Genomic DNA, 23,109 nt, shown 5'->3' with positions numbered 1-23,109 from the left:
TTAGAGTACAGTTTATGGCGATAATAGGTTCCGAGTTGTTTGTTGAATGACTAAATATGTAAACTGAGCAGTAAATTTTGAGTGGGGATCGGAATGGATGGGTTTGAGAAGGTTGGGTTAGACTGAAGGCTGCTTTTGATGAACTGCAGAGTTTATTCATTCAGAAAATATTTTTGTGTACTTTGTGCAAGATTCCAGTACTTTGGTAGGCACTGTGGAGGATGCATGTTTATATATGATGCAGTTTCTGTTCTTTAGGAGTTTATCTAGGGTCAGAAATGTGGTCATGTCCACCTGTGACAGAAGTACTGTGGCAGGTTCAGTTTCGTGGGGGAATTGGTGTGTAGCTTAGACCTTGAAGGATAAATAGGATTATAGCAGACAAGGTGGTGGGAGATGAGTGACAGTGAGAAAAGTTGGGGTTGTGTTTGGAGGTTGGTGGTCTAGGTTAGCTGGGATTTAGGGTTCATGTTGATGAATGGAGGGAGATACAGCTGTAAAGTAGTTGAAACATCTAAAAGTCTGGACTGAACTAATTTAAAAAATGTTTGAGATGTGAGCCCTGGCTGGGGTAGCTCAGTAGATTGAGCGCGAGCCTACGAACCACACGATCGAGGTTCGATTCCCAGTCAGGGCACATGCCTGGGTTGCAGGCCAGTTCCCAGCAGGGGACTCATGAGAGGCAACCATACATTGATGTTTCTCTCCTTCTCTCCTTCCTTCCCCTTTAAAGATAAATAAATAAAATCTTTAAAAAAAAATGTTTGAGATGTAACTTACATAAAGTGCTCAGATCTCAAGGGTAGAGGTTAATGACATATTTTAGGTGTACAGTGGTGTGTAGCCACTGCCGAGTTCGAGATACAGAATGTCCCAACATGTTAGAAGTCTTCCTCGTGTCACCTGGCAAGTGGATGCCTCCTCCAACCGGAAGTCACTTGTTCCAACCTCTATCGCGGCAGAGTAGTTTTGTGTGTTTTCACGTTTCATGTAAGTGGAATCACACTTCTGTGTCTGGTTCAGTATGCTGACCATATGTCTGTGAGGTCCATCCATGATGTGTATAGTAATAGTTCATTTTTTTTCGCTCTGTGGGATTCCATTACATGAACATACCACAGTGCATTTATCCATTCTGTAATTGTAGGACAAGTGAGTAGTTTCTATTTTTTGGAAGTATAAGGAGTTTTAACTTGACTCACTATGCAGTGGGGAACCATTGATGTTTTTTGAGTGGGGAACTAAGATGGGTTTATGAATACTAGTGTGGTGGCCTGTGTTTTGTTTTTTGGCAGTAGAGGGAATCTGGTAACTAGGAGACGAAGTTAGAAGACCATGACAGAAGTGCGAAGTATTGAGAGTCTAAGTCGGGATGGTGGTAGTGGGAATAAACGGAAAGGGATAGATACAAGAAATACTTCAAAGAAAGAATTGAAGGATTTGACAGCAAATGGGCTTTTGGGAAACTTGAGAAAAAGTGAACGAGAAAAGCTAAGGGAAATTCTAGGGCTTTTGACATGCGTGACAGTGAGAATGGGGGTGCCATTAACGGAAATTTCTGGATCAGTTAGCAGAACTATTTTGGTGGGGGAAGAATGTCTTCTTTAGTGACAAGGCATTGACCGATGTGTCAGGCCCTGGTGGAAGTATCTGAAGGGAATTATCTAGCTAGAATTAAAAATACTGGATTCAGCTGATGAAAGAGGTCCAGTAGAGATTTGGGAATATGTACACAGTGTTGATAATTGAAGCTACTAATTCTGGATTTGGTAGGACGCTGATGGCTATGAAAGTATTTGGACTGTTAATTGAGGTGTTAATTGAAGCAATAGTTGACGATCTAGTTAAAAAGAAACCATTATATTTTAATTCCTCAGGAATAAGATTAGCAGAGGGTGATGGCTTAAATATTTTGGGGGGCTGGAGGACGATAACCATATGAGGAATGAAAATGAAGAAGCAGTGGTAAAAGATGAGATTGTGATGGCGAGAGAATTAGAGAAAGCTCCAGGGCAGAACTAGGGAAAATATCCACTATGTGGGCTAAGAAGAGGACCAGTAGTCATTGGAGAAAGAGAGAGCAGCCAGAGACCAGAATAGACGTATGTGGTGCAGTGCAAAGGTAGGTCACGCGTCATTGCCAGCGAGAGGATAAGGACCTGGGTGGGGAGTTGTAGGATTTAGCACATGGAATTTTTTGTTGTTGTCTTCAAGAGAACAGTTCAGAGGCCAGAGTGCATGGGGGTAAAGGACTGAATGGATTGGGTTAATATGGAAAAAATGGGCTGTAGGAATTGTATTAAGAAGTTTATTTTTAGAAGGAGGAACAATTCTTTTTCCAAAAGGGGAGGCAAGAAGTAATAAGTGGATGAAGATGTAGACTTTTTAGAAGCTGTAAAGCGGATTTGATTATAGTCAGAGGAGGTGTGATTTGAGGGAATTTCATGAAATAGATTATTTGATGGGGTTAAGTACTTACATATAAAAATGATTTGGATTAGTCAAGGAGAATGAGAGTTGTATCTAGAATAAATCAGTTGTAAACGGTTTCATAGATTTCTGGTGGCGCTTAACACCCAGTGTGTGGGTGTGGAGAAGACAGATGGTGAAGATTGTCACTGGGGAGATACATGGTGGATGGGATGGAAGGTCATGACGTTCTGGAGAGGGCAGTGTTAGAATGGCTGGTGGACAGATTTAAATTGTGTGGGGAAACCAGTGAAGCTACCAGGAGGTGCAGAGCAGGCGTAGGACTAGACAGAAAAGTAGTTAGGGTTAAGAAAAGACAGGGTCCCTGAAGTTACAGTCCTAGTGGTACAGCACTTCCAGGTGATGCCCTCTTTTCGGTGTGTGTGTGTGTAAGGGTGAAACCTTCAACATACAGATGAAGGTGTTAGGAGTTGAGGAAGGTCAAGGTGTAGAAAATTCTTCAGCATCATTTTTGAAGTCAGTGAGAATAATGACTGAATCTGAGACAAATTAGAATTGAAATTTGGGGGGAGGGATTGTAGGTAGAAGGGTATTGTGGAATTTGGTGATGTTGCAGGTGGAATGATTTAAGTGAGTGACGTGAACTGCAGAGAGATTTTTTTAGTGGTTGAGAACAGTGGGAATGTCCGAAGCAGTTGGGTCCATAACAAACTGGAGAAGGAGAATGGATGGCTACGTCATGAGAGAAGCAGATGGTCAGGGAAAAGTGAAGCTTGAGATAAGATGAGGAGGTGGTCACGACAATCCAGGGAAGAGATGGGTCATCCAGGTGGTACTGGCATTGGGACGGAGATAAATAGATGGATTTGTTCCGTTCACCAGTTCTTTAAATCTCTTTTTTTAAATAATTTTTTTATTGTTCAAGTAGAGTTGTCTCTGAATTTCTTTATAAATAAATTATACTTCACAATCATAACCAGCCTGGGCTGGTGTGACTCGGTTGGTTGGGTTGTGGGTTCTGTTTCTGGTCTGGTCACGTGCCTGGTTTCAGATTCCATCCCAGGGCCAGGCATGTATGGGAGGCAGCTAATCACTGTTTCTCTCCCTTCCTCTCTCTGTAAAAGCAATGAAAAAACGTCCTTGGGTGAGAATAAAAAAATTAAAAAATTATAACCACTCAGGTGTAATAACCGATACAAATTCAACTGAGAGATTTGTAAATTAGGAATGAAACAATGAAAGAAAGAAAAGGATGGGGTAAAGTTGTACTACGGGGTTGGCCAAAAAGTCCATTTAGTTTTTTTCCATAAAATAAAAGACGCATTTTTCATTTTCACCAATAACGTTATTGATTTGGATATTTTGAGTATGTCAGCTATCTCCTGCTATTGGCTTCTAGTGGGTAGAGGCCAGGGCTGCTGCTAAACATTTAACAATGCATAAGACAGCCCCACAGCAAAGAATTATTTGGCCAAAATGTCAGTAGTACCAAGAAACTTCACAAACTACTTTGACATGTTTGATCAGTCACAGCACCTTCTCCATACACTGCATAAATCTTTTTTTGTGTTTCAGTTATGTTTTTACCTTTCTTGAAGTAATAAAGCATAAATCGCAGAAAATGTTGTGTGTCTTCCTTGATCTTCAGTGTTAAAGTGACTATACAAAAATTCACCAATTTTGGTTAAGTTTTTTAAAAAATGCACACCGATATGACAGCTGTCACAGTAAATCTAACAAAATTGTTTCAAATGAAGTTAAAGACAGCCAGGCACTACTAGAGTCATTGTAAGGAAAAAACTAAATTAACTTATTGGCCAAACCAGTAATAATGAAAGGCAAAAGACCTGGGGTAATTTGTTGACGAAGAACATAGGCAAGCTGATAGAAGCTAGTAAACAGATAATACAGAGATGAATGAGGAGGTTGGAGTTGACCCAAATAGACATAAGATAAGATGAAGAGGAGCTTGAGTAGTTTGTAGCAGAGAAAATAAGGAGAAAACAGTGTTACCTAGGTAACACCTAATGCCAGGAGCCTGTTTCTTCTCTCTGTGTGTATAAGGACAGTCTTTGCCCCCACTATGTTACAAAGATGATAGTACATCATGCCTAACTTTTAAAAAATACCATAAATGATAGAGACATTGAGATCATTGGTCTCTATGTGAGTGCTTCAAAATCACATCAAACTTTTTGCAAAAACTGTGTGGTGGTAATTTGTGTATGTAAAGAGGTACAGGTAAAAAGTGGAAAGAATGGGGTGAATGGTAGGAAGTAGGTGTCCTTAGGGATCCATAAAATAGCCTCTATAGTTTTTTCTTTTTTGTCTAAATGACTTATCTCATATTTCTTTTTTTTAAAGATTTTATTTATTTATTTATCTTTAGAGGGGAAAGGAGAGAGGGAGAGAAACATCAATGTATGGTTGCCTTTGGTATGTCCCCTGCTGGGAGTTGGCCTGCAGGGAACCTGCCTGCAACCCAGGCATGTACCCTGACTGGGAATCGAACCGCTATCCTCTGGTTCACAGGCCTGTGCTCAATCCACTGAGCTACACCAGCCAGGGCTTATCTCATAATTCTTAGTGTTACGAGGATGCCGGTTTGCTGTGTTCTCATTTCATTTATTACTTGGATATGGAGCTATAAGAGCAGTTATACAGTTCTAAGATGCGTTCTTGTGTTATATCTGGTTATTTATCATTTATCAAACATCTCAAAAGGAGCTATCTTACCAGTCCTCAAAACAAAATGTGGTTAAAACTGAAACATTGCTGCTTTCTTCATTTTGTTTTGCTTTTAAATCTTGACCATGTAAGGGCTTTGAATCTTCATTGTCTTCCACTGATGATACTTTAGACCCAGACCTGGTCTCTTATTCTTTGACTTTTGTCTCTGCTCTCAAACTTTTGTTTGTCCAGTACTGCAGTAGTATTCATTTATGTCAGACTTGGTCTTCTGTCAGCTTTTCCCTTGTACTGTCAAAGATTTGACTCGCAAGTGCTTATTACCAAACTGGGGTTTTTAAGATTCTTTATCAGTGCCTTGCTGTGGTCCTGGCAACTGACATTTTAAACCATGAAGGTGCCAATGCTGTGTGCTTCATACCCTTCATATTTGCATTACATACCTCACATGGTTAGCTAACTCTTCCAACCTCTGAGCAAAGAATACTTTTTGACCTTCCAAATTTAATAATGAAAGGCCTGTGGAGATCCAGAGCTTTGACAGTCTTGGAGAGCCAAGGGATGTCACTTTGCCCAACTCAATCTTTGCTGTAACCTCCTATTTCATCTAGAATTGTTTCTTAGGAGCAGCTTCAAACATAGCTGAGCCTTGGTGAGTAGGAGTATATTCTGAATATTTGAGTGGATTGTTTGGATTAGACTAATGATGGATATCTTTTTTTTTTTTAAACAATGGATAGCCTAAGGAAGGTGTTGGGAATGACTATGGTAGAAATGGAGAGAGAATAAGTGATAATTATGTTAATTTAGTATCAATAAGTGACTTCATAGGATAGGGTTGGATGTAGGAAATCTTGGTTGGCATGAAGCTTCACTTGGAAATTTGAGAAGAGCCAGTATGTAAAGGATTAGAATGAAATATATACACTTGATGTTTTGCAGGGTCTTGTGTCTGTGTGCTTGTCAACATATACACACCTGCCTGTATAGATACATATAAAGATAGAAATAGTGTGTTAATTTGATAAGGTTCTGTAGTCTTTAGGGAAATGGGCATGGCAGTCTTGAGTTATCAGTGATTCGAATGAATTGGTAGAGAGTATTTGGAAAGATCATTGTCAAATTATTGGGGATATGCTTAGGAAATGGATTTTTTCCTAAGTGACTGGTGGCCTCTGAAGTAGGTTCACAAGATTTGAGGGCAATTTGGGGCAAATTTGTGTGTGACATCAGAAAGTGTTAGCTTTCAGGGAATGAGAGAACAGAAAGAAAAAGCAGTGTTTAATAAAGTTATTTGAATTATTTGGTAGGAGCTGATAAAAATGATAAAAGTTGTGAAGAGGTTTTGAATAGGTAGTGGGAGATGGAAGGGATTTATGAGGAGACTTGTTACTATTAGAAAGTAAATTTCAAAAGAGGAATGCAGTTCTTGGGTTAAAAAATGGAAGGTAAGGGCAGACTAAAATGAGTAAATTAAGGTGTGGAGAAGTAAGAGTAAGAGGAAGGCTTAAGGAAGAGATTACTGAAAGATTTCTTATTTTAAGGAGTGCTGTGTCGGAGTCTACTGATTAGTGCTTCAGTTAGGAAAAGGGGCTTAAACATACCCATGGTTTGTAAGAGTGGAGGTTTTTACCAAGGGTAATTATGCATAGTGGTTTTATTTCTTAAGCAACCTGGGAAGTAGGGAGTCCTCCGGTTCTCTGGGCTTTTGGAGCCCAGGCATGATCCCACGGCCGCACGGGCGGGATTTTGCCAGCGCTCGGTTGGTTGGCGGGCGGAGCAGCGCCGGTGTTGGACCCAGAGCCGTCTCTCCGCCACCGGCGCCGCCCGAGAGCGCGGGGGGAGCAGAGCCGGGCCGGAGGGCCGTGGGCTGCGGGTTGCAGGGATCCGCGCACCCCTGGGCCTCTCTGCGGACGCTCCAGAGAGTGAGTGGGCCCCGGGCCGTGCGGTGGGAGCCGAGGGGAGGGGCTTTCCGTAGCTCCGGGACCAAACCTCCGCACGCGGCTCCCACGGCTTCCTTTTGTTGTGTGTGTACGTGTGTGAGTGCGCGCGTGCGTTAGTGCTCCCGAGTGCGGGGACCGGCGGGAGCTCGGAGGAGCCGAGGCTTTTCCTGCCCGGGTGGCTGCTGCTGCGCCTGGGGCCTTGACGGGCCTTGGGGCCTCCCAGACACCGGTCTTCCGGGTCAGGGCCCGTGGCGCCGTCAGGGCCCCTTTTCCGCAGCCAGATGGCAAACTTTGTAAGTGGTTTGCTAGGGCTGCTAACAAGTGTCTGCCTGACAGCGGGGGGCCGCGGATCCTTGACACCCCCTTTCCCCTCCTAACCCTGCTTTTTTCCAGTCTTCTGTGGGACTGCATTGTGTTTCCACTTCTGTGGTGTGCGAAAAGGTCAGATGGGTAACTTACTTGGTGTAATACACAGTTTTTTTCCTTGGTATCAAGAGCAAAAACTGTACGCAGGTATCCGCGTATTGGTTGCACTAGTAAAATCTCTGTGTTTAGTGGTCAGAACAGAGGTAAGACCTTTCCAGATTTAGACTAGGGGGCAAAGTTTTGCTTTCCAGATTTTGTGAAGCACAAAGTACCAGGAAAGAACTACTTGTGTAGCAGACTAAAAGTTAGACAGACTTCCCAAGAGCTTGAATTAAAAACAACTTTTATTTTTGATTTTACATAATAATTGTGCTTTGTGTAGTTTACAAGTAGAGTTTTGCAAAATGGGGCATGGTGATAATAAAAGCATTGCTTATTTTATAGAGGGCAGTGGTAAATGCACCACACAGTTTTGAAATTTCAAGTATGTTAAATGTTGCTATAAATAAAGTCCTATTCAGATTTTTAGATTTAATATATCTAAAAATACGTTTGCAGTTGTCCTTTGGGTGTAAGAGGAAGTCCTGGGTTTCTCAGTGCATGTTTCTGGGCATATTTTCAGTACTGTCAGCATGATAACGGTATAGAACCTTAACCTGAGTGAATAATTTGCATGAGATTATCAGTCTGTTTTGCAGCTGGGAATAGACTGGTTCTCTTATTCCCAGTCTGGTGACCTATCCAAGAATAGACTAAGGAAACTGGGTATTTGTATGTTTGGTGGAAAATAATGGCTGAATTTGATTTTTATAGTGGGTACTAAAGTACCAAAAAATAGAGGAGTGAACGTTTGATTTTTTGTTGTAGCATGTAAATGTAGTTTCTCCACACTGTCTTTGGTCTTTAAATACATGAAGTACTTGAGTATATTCCTCAGTGTTACTTTTCAAGGTGTTTGTAGTCCATTTACACTTGATATGAACAGATGGATGCTTTTTGTATTTTAACTGGGTGGATCTTTTTCATGTGGGTGTTCTCACTGGTTAGAGAATAGCAGGTCACTTGAGAAGGTTTAGCCTTCCCGCAAATGCTAGAGGGAAGAATAATTACCCATATTTTGCCGTATATGATGTGCACGTTTTTGCCCAAGTTTTTTTTGAGGGAAAAATAAGAATGAGCATTGTACATGGGTATTGTGATTACATACTATGGGTATAGTAATGGGTATAATAATCCCATGTGTAATGTGCACAAACCTGTGGGTGTACTTTATACATGGGAGTACATTATCCATGGCAACATGTGGTATGTTAATTTTATTAATCTCTGGTAAAACAAATAAACAAACTTGGGCCTTATTGAGGATGCTCTTTATTTGAGGGTGGACTACCTGTGGATTTTCTCCTCAGCTTTGTACATACACTGTCATTGTCATTCTTGTTACTATATTAACAGTATTTGGTTAATGTGTTTTTCAGCAAGCCTTCATACAAAAGAATGCCTTTTCTTTTTATAGTGTATGAGTTGTAGTTTAACCTTTTTGTTTTGTTCATTGCTACTCCTTATGCCCTTTTCCTATATCACAAAAACAAAAAAACTATCTTTCTTTTTCCCATTTCCAAAGAGCCCTCAAAATTTTAAATCTCATACCAGAGGTCCTTCACCAGAAGTGATTTTGGTAATGTCTAAAGACATTTTTGGGCCCTGGCTGGATAGTTCCATTGGCAGAGCATCATCCAGATACACCAGGGTTGCAGGTTTGATCTCTGGTCAGGGCACATAAAAGAAGCAACCAGTGAAAGCATGAATAAGTGGAATAACAAATCTCTTCGCCCCCTCTCTAAAATAAATAAATAAATAAACAAACAAATAAATAAATTTAAATGATATTTCTTAAAAAAAAAGATTTTTGGCTGCCCTGGGGGATTCTTCTTGTATCTAGTGGATAGATGTAAACATCCTACAATGCACCTGGCAGCCCCCACAGCAAAGAGTTTTCCAGAGCAGAGTGATGCTAGGGTTGATGTTGAGAAACCCTGATCTGATATATCAAGAATAATATTCTCCAAAATAATGTAAAGCTATAATAATTATGTTATAACAACATAATTATCAATACTGTGTTATGTAATTATGTTACTTTATATAGTTACAGTATTTATAATGGCATTTTTGTATCAAACGTCATTAGACTGATCATGGGTCAAAGTTTATAAAGTATATTTTAGAGCCTCATTGTATAGGATTTTGGAGGTGGAAGATTGACAAGTATAACTTCCCAGTGTGTAGATAAGGAAATGGAGTTGAGAGAGATTGTGACTTACCCATGTTCCCACAGATGATGCAGAGATCAGGTCTCTTGTTATTTCTCTCATAATTTAATTTTAACTTATGTAATTAAAACTAATTTAAAATTTGTTAAAGAATTTATTTATTTTTAGAGAGGGGGGAAGGGAGGGAGAAAGACAGGGAAACATCAGTGTATGGTTGCCTCTTGTGCGCCCCCAACTGGGGTCCTGGCCCGCAACCCAGGCATGTGCCCTGACTGGGAATCCAGTTGCGACCCTTTGGCTCATAGGCAGGCACTCAATCCACTGAGCCCCACCAGACAGGGCACAATTTAAATTATAATTGAGGAAAATGGCATTGTATCATTTTTGCTTGATATACAAATAAAGTAAACAAAACTAAAAGTGATTACCTTATCAGAATCTCAGTGTTCAGTGAATTACTGTGTTTTTTCCTTAGATTCACATGTGTTGGATTCTTTAGCATGGTTTTGTAATCATTGTCAACTTTTCAGCATCTGCTTTTATTTTTTATTATTCATTTATTTATCTTTAGAGGGGAAGGGAAGGAGAGAGGGAGATAAATATCAATGTATAGTTGCCTCTCGTGCATTCCCTGCTGGGAACTGGCCTGCATCCCAGGCATGTGCCCTGACTGGGAATCAAACCGTGGTCGTTTGGTTCTCAGGCCCCCACTCAGTCCACTGAGCTACACCAGCCAGGGCAGCATCTGCTTTTAAAAAGTGTTGAAAACTTAAAAAGAGCACATACAATTCTAAAACAAATTTAAAGTTAATAATAATACCTTAGGCAACATTGCAAATGTAAACCCAACTGGAATTGTTAAAATGTCTTATGGTGTCTTGAACTTGGACATCTAATGTGTTGTGTGAGGATCACTATAATAGTGAGTTACTGTGTTTATTGTAAATCTATTCTAGAGAGAGTGTTTTAGCTAACTTTAAAAAAAAGATAATGGAACTTTGAGGTGAAATGTAATTGGGTGAAATATAAATTGGGTATTTAGAAGAAATATTTTAAAATGAAGCTATGTATTATAAGTAAGAACTATCAATTGGATTCTATATTTAATTTTTTTCCCTGTAATGCTACTTTTTAAAAATATGAGTAAAACAATAAGGACAAAAGACCATATGAGCAAATGTTTCCTTAAAATTGTTTTATATAGGAAATTTGTTTTATAGAAGAAATTTAAAATGCATATTAGCAAAAAGAAAAATAAAATTACCAACTGGAGAAGCTGCCATTAATATTTTGATATATGGGTTTCTTATATTTTCATTAGCCTTTTGTTATGGGAAAATTTAAATAGATGAAAAATAGAGTAGTATTAGGAATCTCTATATCTGTGACCTAGCTTCAAGAATTAGCAATTAATGACCAGTCTCATTTCATCTATACAGGCATACCTCGTTTTATTGTGCTTCGCTTTATTGCACCTCACAGATGTTGCATTTTTAACAAACTGAAGGCAAGACCCTCCACCAGGAAAAAAGTTTACAACTGCTTTATTGCAGTGGTCTGGAACCAAACTTGCAGTATATCTGAGGTATGTCTGTAGCTCCATCCCCTTTTCCCCCTCTAATTAATTAATTAATATTTATTTATTTATAGGGGGTAGAAGGGAGAAAGAGAGAGAGAGAGAAACATCAGTGTGTGAGAGAAACATGGACAGGTTGCCTCTCGGCCCACAACCCAGACATGCGCCATGAGTGGGAATCAAACCAGTGACCCTTTGGTTCACAGGCCAGCACTCGATTCACTGAGACACACCAGCCAGGGTTCCTCTCTCATTATTTAAAAAAAAACACACACAAAAAACAAACCTTTGTTTTGATATAATTATAGACTCACAAAACTTGCTAAGTTAGTTGAGTCCTGTGTATCTTATACCTAGCTTTCCCCTGGTAGTGACATCTCATAAAAGCTCTAGTAAGACATCAGAACCAGGAAATCAGTACTGGTGCATTACTGTGAACTAAACTCACTTGGTTTTTAACAGTTTTTTTTTTACCTGAATTCACTTTTATATGTCTAATTCTATGCAGTTTTCTCTCATATATAACTCTACGTAACTACCACCACAGCGAAGCTAACAGGACTATTCCATTACCACAGTGAAAATCCCTCTCACTACCTGTTTATATTCGTACCCCAATCCTAAAACCCTCCCTGTCCCCTGAAAAACTTATTTTCTAACTCTTTAGTTTTGTCATTCAAGAATAGTATATATACTTAGTTTAACTATTCACCTGTCAAAGGACTTTTGGTATATTCAGTATTTTGCTATTAAGAATCAAATGGTTATGAACATTTATGTGCAGGATTTTGTGTATAATTCTCTCGGGTAAAGAGTGACCTTCTTGGGTTTTACAACAAAGGCATGCATAAGTTTTTAAGAAACTTCTGAACTGTTTTCCAGCATAGCCATACCATTTTACATTCCCATAAGCAATGAATAAGAGATCTACTTTTTCTTCCTTCTCATTAGCATTTGTTATTATCACTATTTTTTCTTTTAACTGTTCTAGTAAGTGTATAGTGCTATCTTACAGTTTTAATTAGCATTGCCCTAATGACTAATGATATTGAACATCTTTATGTATACTTACTTGCTGTCTGGTTATGTCTTTTGCTCATTTTCTAATCAGATAATCAGATAATTTTTTTGCTGTTAAATTTTGAGGGTTCTTTATGTATTTCAGATACAAGATCTTTGTCAGATATATGGAATGCAACTGTTTTTTCTCAGTTGGAAGCTTATCTTTTCATCTTCTTAACAAGGTCTTTCACAGGGCCAGTGATTATTTTTATGATGTTTGGTTTATTTTCTTTTATATAGATCGAATTTTTGGTGCCAAGTTTGAGAATCCTTTTCTTTAGGTCCTGGTGGATCTTGCCTGTATTTTTTTCTAAATGTATAGTATAGTTTCATGTTTAAATTCATAATCCATTTTAAATTAATTTTTGTACATGGTTGTGAAGGTTAGGTCAAGACTTCTGTGGTGTTTTTCTTTTCTTTTTTTTGCCTATGGATGTTCAGTTGTTTGAGCACTATTTGTTGAAAGGACTGTTATTCCTCCACTGAATTGTTTTGCCCACTCAGAAATCAGTTGGGCATATTTGTGTTGGTTCATTTGGGGGTTCTAGTATTCCATTCCATTGATCTGTCTGTTTATCAGTCTCAGTACCACACTGGCTTGATTACTATAACTGTAGTAGTAATCAAGACCAAGTGTTGGTAAATGAGTAGTGACTCATCAGGTAGAGTAATTCCTCTTACTTTGTGAAGACTGTTTTAGCTATTGTAGTGTCTTTCTTTTTCATGTAACTTTTAGAATAATTGTTTATGTCTACAAAAAATCTTGTTAGGATTTTGATAGGAATAGAAAACGTATAATTTACTTAGAGGAAAATTTCTTCTATAGAGATTTTCAATTCATGACCATGGAATGTCTGTCCATTTATTTAGAGCTCCCATATTATTTTGAAGCAAATCGTAGGCATCATGTAGTTTTTCTTAAGCACTTTTAGTAAGCTATCACTTAAATGCAATACAAGTTACCCATTTCAGTTGTTTTTAGTGTATCTACAGAGTTGTGCAGCCATCGCCATAATCAGTTTAGAACATTTTCGTCACCCTAAAAAGAAACTTTGTACACATTAACAGTCACTCTCCATTCTCCCTTTGTCCTTGACCCTTGGCAACCACTAATATTTTACTTTCTATTGCTATGAATTTGCTTATTCTGGACATTTCTTATTAACAAAATTGTAACAACAGTATATCTAGCTTCTTTCACTTAGCATAAGTTACGTGATATAGCATGTGTCAGGAGTTCATTTCTTTTTATTGCTGAATAGTATTCTGCATGAATATTACAAATTTTGTTTATCCATCAGTTGACCAACACGTGCATTGTTTCTACTTTTGGGCTATTATTAATAATGCTACTATGAACATTCATGTGCAGGTTTTTATGTGAACATGTATTTTTAGTTCTCTTGGGTGTATACCTATGAGTGGAATTGCTGAGTCACAGCCAGTAGATCATTGCCAAGGCCATTGTCATGATGGTCTTTTCTCCTTAAGTTTCGTTTTAGGGGTTTTTATAGTTTTGAGTCTCAGGTTCAAGTCTTACCCATTTTGAGTTGATTTTTATGTATGGAATAAGATAAGAGTCCATTTTCATTCTTTTGCATGTGGATATTCAGTTCTCAGCATCATTTTTTGAAAAGCCTATCCTTTCCCCATTATATATTCAATTTTTTTCCATTTTGTGAAAAATTACAGTCTACATTCAATATGTATTAATTGCAGGTGTACAGCCTAGTGTTAGACAATCATATACTTTACAAAGTGTTCCCCCCAATATTTTCAGTACCCACCTCAAACTATATGTAGTTCTCACAATGTTATGGACTGTGTTTCCTGTCCTGCACTTTACATCCCCAGGACTGGTTTGTACCTAACAGTCTGTACTTCATCCCCGCACCTCTCTCTCCGGTACCCCCCCCCCCATCTCTGGCAGCCATCAGTCCACACTCTGTTTTTGTGAGTCTGTGTCTGTTTTTGTTTCTATTGTTCTTCAGATTCTGCATGTAAGTGAAATCATATGGTATTTGTCTTTCTCTGATTGACTTATTTTAATTAGCAATGATACCCTCTAGGTCCATTCATACTGTCACAAATGGTAAGATTTTATTCTTTTTTATGGCCAAATATTGGTATTCTTACTGAAGATTAATTTGTCCCTATATGTGTGGGTCTGTTTCTGGACTCTGTTTCTTTATTGGTCTGTATGTCTATCTGTATGATGGAACTGTAGTGTTTTAATTATCATAGCTTCGTATTGTATTTTGAAATGAGAAGATGTGAGGCCTCCAGCTTTGTCGTTCTTCTATATTGTTTCGGCTATATGGGGTTTTTTGTAGTTCCATTTGAATTTTAGAATTATATTTCTATTTCTGTGAAAAAGGTCATTAGGATTTTGAGTAGTACAGATCTTTTAACACAAACATGGGATGTCTTTCCATTTATTTGTGTTTTAATTTTTTTCATTTGCATTATACAAGTTTTTTATAAAAATATCTTATTTGGTTTTATTTTTAGAGAGAGGGAAAGGGAAGGAGAAAGAGTGGGAGAGAAACTTCAGTGTGTGGTTGCCTCTCATGTGTCCCTTACTGGGGACCTGGCCTGCAACCCAGGCATGTGCCCTGACTGGGAATCGAACCAGCAACCCTTTGCTTCACAGGCCTGTGCTCAATCCACTGGGCTACACCAGCCAGGGCTGCATTATACAGTTTTTAGTGTGCAAGTTTTTGTCCCCTTGGTTAGGCTTATTCCTAAGTACTTCATTCTTTTTGATGCTATTGTAACAGTTGTAAATTTTGAGAAATTTGAAGTCAAATTTATTGTTTTCTTTCTTTCTTTTTTTTGCCTGTATTTTTTTAAAAAGATTTTAGTCAGGGATTGAACTGGCAACTCTTCTGTTTGCAGGCCAGCAACTCAGTCCACTGGACCACACCAGCCAGGGCTTTCACTTGTGTTTTTGGAGTCATATCTAAGAAGGCTTTGCCTTATCCAGGGTTGCAAAGATTTGTTCCTATATTTTCTTTTAAGAGTTTTATAAGTAGCTTTTACATGTAGCTTCTGAATCCATTTAGAGTTAATTTTTGTATATGGTATGAGGAAGGGGTCTAACTTCATTCCTTTGCATGTGAAATCTGTTGGTCCCAGCACCATTTGTTGAAAAGATTGTTTTTTTCTCCACTGCGTTGTCTTGGCACCCTGTCAGAAATCATTTGATTTATTTATGGTCTCTCAATTCTATTCCTTGATTTGTATGTCTGTATCTTTATGTCACTACTACAGTGGTTTGGTTACTGTGGCTTTGTAGTAAGTTTTGAAATCAGGAAGTATGCATCCTCTAACTTTGTTCTTCTCAACTTTCAAGATTGTTTTGAGCATTCTGCGTCCCTTGCAATTCTGTATGAATTTTAGGGTAGTTTGTCAGTTTCTGCAGAAACCACTGTTGGGATTTTGACATGGGTTGTATTACATTTGCAGATCAATTTGGTAAAATATTTTCATCTTAACAGTATAAACTTTCCTGATCCATGAACACCAGGTGTCTATTTGTTTAGGTGTTAATTTCCTTAAAAGGTATAATTTATAGTTTTTCAGTGTTCAGGTCTTGTACCTCTTTTGTTAAATTTATTGCTAAGTACTTTATCCTTTTTGCTGCTATAATAAGTGACAGTACTTTCTTATTTTATTGTTACATTATTTATTGTTAGTATGTAGAAATACAGTTGATTTTTGTATAATGTCCTTGTACTATTCAGCCTTGCTGAGCTTGTTTGTTTTTTACTGGGTTTGTAATTTAGGATCTTATAATTTTTAGTGGATTCTCTAGGGTTTTCTGTATTATAATATCATGGCATCTGCAAATGAAGACAATTTTACCTCTTCCTTTCCATGTGAATGCTTTTTGTTTTATGTTCTTGCCTAATTCTTCTTGCTAGAATGTCTAGTACAGTGTTGAGTAAAAGCAGCGAAAGCAGACATCTTTGTCTTGTTTCTGGTTGTAGGGGGACAGCATTCACTATTTTACCATTAAGTATAATGTTGTTAACTCCGGGTTTTTCTTTGATGGCCTTTATTGAGTTGAGGACATTTTTTTTCTGTTCCTAATTGTTGAGTACTTTGTTGTTTAAGTTTGTTAGATTTCAAATGTTTTTCTGCATCTACTGAGATGATTTACAAAAAAAATGAAGGTTTATGTTCTTTATTTTTTTGATATGGTGAGAATATATTAGTTGATTTTTCAGGATTTAAATTAATTTTGCTTTCCCAAGATAAATCCCACTTAGCATTGATGCATAACGAATAGTTTTTTTTATGTGTTAGTGAATTTGGTTTGGTAGTATTTTGTTGAGGATTAAAAGAATGCATTGTAATTTTTAGAAAGAGGGGAAGGGAGCAAGAGAGGGAGAGAAACATCCATTGGTTGCTTCTCTAAAGGGTCCTGGAGTGACAACCCAGGCATGTCACCTGACTGGAATCCAGAGTCAGCCAGTGACCTTTCGCTTTGCAGGAGGATCCCCAATGTAATTAGCCACAAGGTCAGGGTGCGATTTTTTGTGTCTATGTTCATAGTAGATAATGGCTTTTGTTTTCTTCCTTGTGATACCTGTATCTGGTATCATTGGCATCCTTAATGCTGACCTCTTGGAAAGTGTATTGAGAAATATTCCCTTGTATGTTTTTGAGAGGAGTTTGTGAACAATTGGGATTAATTCTTTATTAAATTTTTGGTAGGGCTCCCCAGTGAAGTTTTCGGAGCCTGGAAATTCTTTTCTTGGGGGAGCTTTGAAATTTAAGAATTCATTTTTCTTTACTAATTACAGAACTGTTTAGATTATGGAATTCATTTCAGTTTAGCTTTGGTAGTAAGATTTTGAGAAATTGGTTCATATTTTCTAATTTAAGAATGTGAAGTTGTTTTGTATACTATTACCTCAGTATTTTTTAATTGATGCAAAACTATAGTGATATCCCTCTTTCATTCCTCATATTGATGATTTGTGTCTTATTTTTGGTAATCATGTTAGAGGCTTATACAATTTTTGCTTCATTGATTTTCTCTATTTTTGATTTCACTGATTTTTGTTCTTTATTGTTTCCTTTCTACTGTTTGCTAATTTAGGTTTATATTTTGCTCTTCTTTAGTTTCTTGGCAGGTAATTAAGTTATTGATTTGATCTTGCATCATTTCTAGTATATGCATTTGGTTCTATACATTTTCTTCTAATTATTGCTTTAGCAGCATTGCACATATTTTGACATGTGTTTTTATTTTCATTAATTCTTATGTATATATTTTAAAATTTTCTTTGAGACTCTCTTTGACTCATGGACTTTTTAGAAGCATGTTGTTTTTTCTTTATGGTCAGAGAATGCACTCTATTATTTTAATTCTTTTAAATTTGATGAGGTTTGTTTTATAGTTGAAGATATGGTCTGTCATGGTGAATGTTTCACGGATGCTTTGAGAGAAATATGTATTGTGCTTTTGTTGGATGGAATATTCTGTATGCGATGGGTAAAAAGTAGGTTTCCAGTTGTCCATATGGAAAAAGACATGCAGGTTATGATTATTACAATAGCTTTATTAACTCAAAAGAATGTCACAACTGTAAACCTACTTTTGCCCCACCCCTGTATACATACATTAGTTAGACTCTTTTGGTTGATTGTGTTATTAATTTGGCCACTCTGCCTTAAAAAAAAAAGCTGTTACAGTTTTTCTATTCTTTTACTTTCAGTGTATGTTAAAATTTCCTTATTTTTTAATATTTTTAATTTTTCATTATTTAAGTGTATTTTTCCATTATCACTTATTCCTCCACCCCCATAAGAATTTCTTATTAGTAACGTGTAATTGGGTGATTATAAAAAATCTACCCTGCCAGTCTTTTGATTGCCTTCCTGCAGATTACTAGAACATGTTTTAGGATTCCATCTTTCATAAAAGACCTATTAGTAATGTTTTGGTGCCTTGACTGGTGTGGCTCAGTGGGTTAAGCACCATCCTGCAAACCTAGGGGCCATTGGTTTGATTCCTGGTCGGGATGCATGCCTGGGTTGTGGGCCAGGTCCCCAGTCTGGGGGTGTGTGAGAGGCAACCAAGTGATGTTCTTTTCACACACCAGTGATTCACTCCTTTTCTTTCTCCCTCCTTTCTCTTCTCTCTCCCCCCCAAAAAAAATTAAAAATAAAATCTTTAAAAAATATATTGTTTTGGAATCTGTTGTGGTATAGTTTTTGTAGGTGGTTGTAGTTATTGCAGAATGCATATATGACTTTTAATAATCTACTGGTATCTGCATTTTATTACTTTTACTAAAGTGTTGAAACTTCAGTCCTATTTTACCCTTTTCTTCTCAATTTTGAAATATAGTTGTCTCGTGTATTAGGTAATGTTGTACTTTTTGTTTCAGTCATCAAGTATGATTTATAAAACTGTTGATGGAAAGATAAGCTGTTTGTATACCTGTGTTAGTGACACATTCTTTTAGTTTTTCCTCTTTTGAGAATTCTTTTTTTTAAAGTCCCCTTTGTTTCTTGCTATCACCTGAAAGCATTCCCCTAAAACTCATCTGTTGAAATCCTAATGCCCAATATGGTTTTAGGAGTTGGGGCCTTAGGTAGGTCATTAGGTCATGAGTGGGGAGACTTCGTGAATGGGGTCATATAACCGATGTGCTGAAGTGGCAGCCTTTATGCCATCTGAGGAAGAGAGCCCTCACCCGATTGTGCTGGGGCACTGGTCTCGGATGTCTAGCCTCCAGAAGTAAATTTTTGTTTTTAAGCCACCCATTTGTTGGTATTTTGTTACAGCAGCCTGAATGGGCTAAGACATTCCTGTAGAAAATTCCATAGTTTCACTGGCTATGGAATTTTTGGTTGGCAGTTCTTTTTTTCTAGTATTCAAAAAATATTGTGCCATCTTTTTTAGGTTTCTGTGGTTTCAGATGAGAAATCTAGTGTCATTTGAATTGTTTTATTATAGGCAAACATTTCTTTAATGTCTGCCTGCCTTGGAAGTTGCTTTTTTTGGCGGGGGGTGGGGGGGTCTTTGGTTTTTGAACATTTAATTATTATGTGTCTTGGTGTAAATTTCTTTGGGTTTATCCTGTTTGGGTTTGCTCAGTTTTTTGGATTGGTAAGTTTGTATCTGCTACATTTGAGTAGTTTTCAGCCATTCTTTCTATAAATACCATTTCAGCCCTTCTCTTATTTTCCTTCCATTATGAGTGAGTTCTCTTTTTTCTGTCTTCAAGTTCATTGATTCTTTTTCCTGTCATCTCCATGTTTGTATTGAGCCATTCCAGTGAATTTTAAAATTTTCAGTTACAGAGGTCTCTTATATATGTAATTTTGCTTTTGTGGTTCCAGTTATCTGTGGTTAACCACAGTCGGAAAATACCAAAATTTACCAACCATCAACATTTTCTGCTGCTGACATTCAACCATAGACATTGTTAGGCTTGGTGATCCAGGATCACCTGAAGCAAATGATTCTCCTTCTGACATATTTTCAGAAGTCAACAATAGTTCGGTGCTATGTTACATGCCAGTGTCATTCAGCTCACTTCTCTCATCACGTAGGCATTTGATCATCTTATATCATTATAAGAAGAAAGAGGATGAGTACAGTACAATAAGATTCTGAGAGAAAGACCACATTCACGTACATTTTATTGTAGTATATTGTTGTCATTTTTCTGTTTCAGTGGTTTTCAGCCTTTTTCATATCATGGCACACATAAACTAATCACTAAAATTCTGTGGCACACCAAAAAATAAAGTTTTTCTTATCCAACCGCAAAAAGAAAATTAGGAATGATTTTGCTTCGTTCACACTGGATGGTTATTGTTGTGTTGGCTGTTGTCATTTTTTTTGTTTGACAATCTCAGGGAAAAGAGGCCAGTGCCCCTGACTAAAGAGTCAGGTATTGCACATTTTAAAAATTCTTCTGTTATAGCAGTTGAAAACTTGTGTTCTCTTTTTATTATTAGTTATTGTTAATCTCTTAAGTGTGCTTAGTTTATAAGTTAAACTTTGTCATAGGTAAGTATTAGTAGTATGTATGTATAGGGAAAGGCATAGCATATGTACGGTTTGATATCCATAGTTCCGGGCACTTGCTGGGTTCTTGGAACATATCCCTCACAAGTAAGGGGGCGGCTACGATATTGTACTTTTTTCTTCTGTAGTTTCCTTTTGTTTCTTTTTTATAGCTTCTGTTTCTTTCTTTCCAGAGATTTTCCATTTTCCACTTGTTTCAGGAAAATTTATGATTGATTGCTGAACTTTACATCCCCAGGACTGGTTTGTACCTAATAGTCTAACAGATTTTTGTACCTAAAAATCAATAAAAATTGATTTTTATTATCATTGTTTTAAAATACTTATTAGCTAATTCCAACATCTTGATTCTTCTCTGTGTTGGCCTTAGTAGATTATCTTTTCTCATTCATGTTGTGATTTTCTTGGGTTATTTCTATTTTATCTATTGTTTTAGGAGGTTCTGGGCCCTATTTACATTTTTAATTTTGGCAGTCAGTCAGTCATCTTGTTTAGATTTTGCATACAGGTCTTGTCCCACTTTTGTGAGCACTGGTTCTAATGACAGTTTAGTTTTTAGAGCCTTTATGGGCAGCTTGATTTATTGGGTGCTGCTGGGCTCCCAGGGGTCTTTGCTGGTGCTTCTTGAGGGAGCAAAAGGGATTTCCCCATGCCAAGCTTCAGGGCAGCCCTAGGTAGGAGAGGATTGTGGTGGGATCCTCCTACTGGTTCCCTCCTGCCCCAACATCCTTTGCTGTCCCTTCCTGCATCTCTGAGTGAGGGACGATAGTTTGGGCCCAGACTGAGCCTCTTGCTCTTGCTGGGTCCCATCAGTTTTGCCTAATTGCATCTGTATCTCTAGGCAGAAAGCTGGAGTCCCAGACCAGGTGGAGAAGGAAGAATTGCTTTTCCCTGTGTGTGCTGTCGTTCGGGCTTCCAGTTGATCTTCCCGATATTGCAGAGGGACTCGCTTTAATTTGGGGGGGGAATGTGACTCTCTGGTCTGCCTCAGTTGCTGAATTGGTGGCTGGAATGTCTTTTTTTAAAAAATATTATTTATTTATCTTTAGAGGGGAAGGGAAGGAGAGAGGGAGAGAAATATCAATGTATGGTTGCCTCTCGTGCGTCCCCTGCCAGGAACCGGGAACTGGCCTGCAACCCAGGCATGTGCCCTGACTGGGAATCGAACCGCGATTGTGTGGTTCACAGGCCCGCACTCAATCCACTGAGCTACATCAGCCAGGGCTGGAATGTGTAAGTCTTGATTGCCTTCTTTTGGGTGTAGGGACTTAAAACATCCTGATGTTCTTCTGTTTCTCCAGTCTGGATGTCCCAAACTGGTTCTCTCTGCCTTCTTATTACTTTTCAGAATTTTCCTTTGGTTGTCTCTTGTGTTGTTATGTTTTAGAGCTGTGTTTGTTGAGGAGGGTCGGCGAAAAATAGGTCTGTGCCATCTTACCCTGTCTAATTTTTGTGAACGTGAATGATCTCCATCCAGTGGGTTATTTAAGCTTTGGGAAAAAAAGATACGTGCATATGTGCTTTGTCATGTTTAAGCACTGTATAAATGCTTGCTTCAATTATAATTCACAATATTGGACACTTAAGTTTTAGGGAGGTCAGCGGTAGCCAGATCAGGAGGGTGCTGAGGAGGAGATTCGTGCTGTTTCACTATGTGTCTGTCACATGAACAGATTTTGTGGCATAGTTTATTAAAATGAGATTATAAAGCCTGGGTATTTTCTTTAAAGATGTGTTTGCTTAATAGATTATTTGTATATAAGATGTTTAATAATTCTAGTAATACATATAGTACTTTACTATTAATATACATTTTAAAAACAATACTATTAATCTTGTATTGTTTCTAATTCATAGTTTGAAAAGGAAAGATGAAATGGCCTGCTTTTACATTTCCTACTTTTCTACTTGAGAATAAGTTAGCCCCAAATAAGAAAATGTCTAACTTATATGTACAACCCATGGACATGAACTAAGGGGGTGGGGGATGCTGGAGGGTTGGTGGGGCAGGTGGAGGGGGGATAAAAGGGGGAAATTTGGGAAAAGTGGAATAGCATAATCAATTAAAAATACTTAAAAAAAAAGGAAAATGTCCATCCAGCAGTAGTAGGAGCTGTTTCTATATAATGAGTTAACTTGCCAAATTGACTTTTACTGAGGAAAAAACCACCAGTCTTACTAACACGTTTCATGAATTGTTCAAATTTAATAGTTATTGCAATTATGGAGAAATCACTGGGCTCCTTTGCCGCCACTTCTTGAGATATTCTCTGATTGACTCTGATGGCGAATCTCAGCTTCCTAATCTGATTAAAAGCCATTTCCTGTATGTGTGGGCTCACCTCTGCATTGCGTCTGGCGCCTCGTTTTATCCTGGGCATGTGTTTGAGACAGGAGATGAGAGTGATTGACTTTGGTGTTGAATAAGTGAAAATTGTCAAATGACACATTGGCTTTTTATGAACCCTATACAAGTTTTTATTTTACTTTATTTAAAAAATTGTGTATTTTTGGAGAGAGGAAGGGAAGGAGAAAAAGAGGGAGAGAAACATCAATGTGTGGTTGTCTCTCGTGTGCTGCCTGCTGGGGCCCTAGCCAGAAACCCGGGCATGTGCCCTGTCTGGGAATCAAACCAACTGCCCTTCAGTCTGCAGGCCAGTAGTGAATCTACTGAGCCACACCAGCTAGGCATATACAAGTTTTTAAATGAGAGTA

The 23,109-nt window shown here is 37.9% G+C and overlaps 1 protein-coding gene across 4 annotated transcripts in view; it reads left to right on the top strand.

The window, feature by feature from the left end:
• Positions 1-23,109, top strand: part of ZNF148 (zinc finger protein 148) — a 128,332-nt gene that overhangs the window by 7,734 nt on the left and 97,489 nt on the right. Inside the window, exon 2 of one of the 4 annotated variants that reach the window (XM_037033701.1) lies at positions 11,140-11,285. The exons of the other annotated variants lie outside the window; for them this stretch is intronic. The gene's annotated coding sequence lies outside the window, so the exon portion shown is untranslated. The remainder of the gene's footprint in view (positions 1-11,139; positions 11,286-23,109) is intronic. 4 annotated transcript variants of the gene reach the window in all.

This window comes from Sturnira hondurensis, unplaced genomic scaffold (assembly GCF_014824575.4).
Source record: "Sturnira hondurensis isolate 20B ecotype Veracruz unplaced genomic scaffold, ASM1482457v3 Scaffold0021765, whole genome shotgun sequence".
Taxonomy (NCBI): domain Eukaryota; kingdom Metazoa; phylum Chordata; class Mammalia; order Chiroptera; family Phyllostomidae; genus Sturnira; species Sturnira hondurensis.
The sequence above is the reverse complement of the archived record's forward strand: the minus strand, read 5'-3'. Positions and strand labels throughout refer to the sequence as shown.